The sequence below is a fragment of the Penaeus monodon genome, chromosome 22 (assembly GCF_015228065.2).
Source record: "Penaeus monodon isolate SGIC_2016 chromosome 22, NSTDA_Pmon_1, whole genome shotgun sequence".
NCBI lineage: Eukaryota > Metazoa > Arthropoda > Malacostraca > Decapoda > Penaeidae > Penaeus > Penaeus monodon.
In genome coordinates, this window is record NC_051407.1 from 774,485 (window position 1) to 775,036 (window position 552).

General features: G+C 45.1%; 1 protein-coding gene across 1 annotated transcript in view; it reads left to right on the forward strand.

Moving 5' to 3' along the window:
* The window catches only part of LOC119586800 (differentially expressed in FDCP 8 homolog A-like), a gene marked incomplete in the record, with an annotated part of 25,665 nt that overhangs the window by 6,693 nt on the left and 18,420 nt on the right, over positions 1–552 (forward strand).

Below are 552 nucleotides of genomic sequence, written 5' to 3' on the forward strand. Positions count from 1 at the left end.
ACACTCATCATAAGTGATGTGCCACTCTAGAAAACACCTGTAGGTGCAAAAACTGACGTTGCAGTCGGAGTAGTAGCTTCTCCGACCCCATTTTATAGCCTTGGAATTATATTGAAGTTTATGCTTTTGAGAACCAAGCACAATGTTTTTCGTGCTCGTAAAGCTAAAATGCATGACGTCACTACATCTTCATGACGTCACATCCTCTTCATGACGTCACGTCCTCTTCATGACGTCACTTCCTCTTCATGCCGTCATGTCCTCTTCATGACATCACTTCCTATCATGCCGTCATGTCCCTTCATGCCGTCATGTCCTCTTCATGACGTCACTTCCTCTTCATGCCGTCATGTCCTCTTCATGACATCACTTCCTCTTCATGCCGTCACGTCCTTTCATGATGTCACTTCCCTTTCATGACGTCACTTCCTCTTCATGCCATCACGTCCTCTTCATGACGTCACTTCCTCTTCATGACGTCACTTCCTTTTATCTTCATGACAGCACTTCATCTTCGTGACGTTACAATAGCGTACGCACACACAGACATTT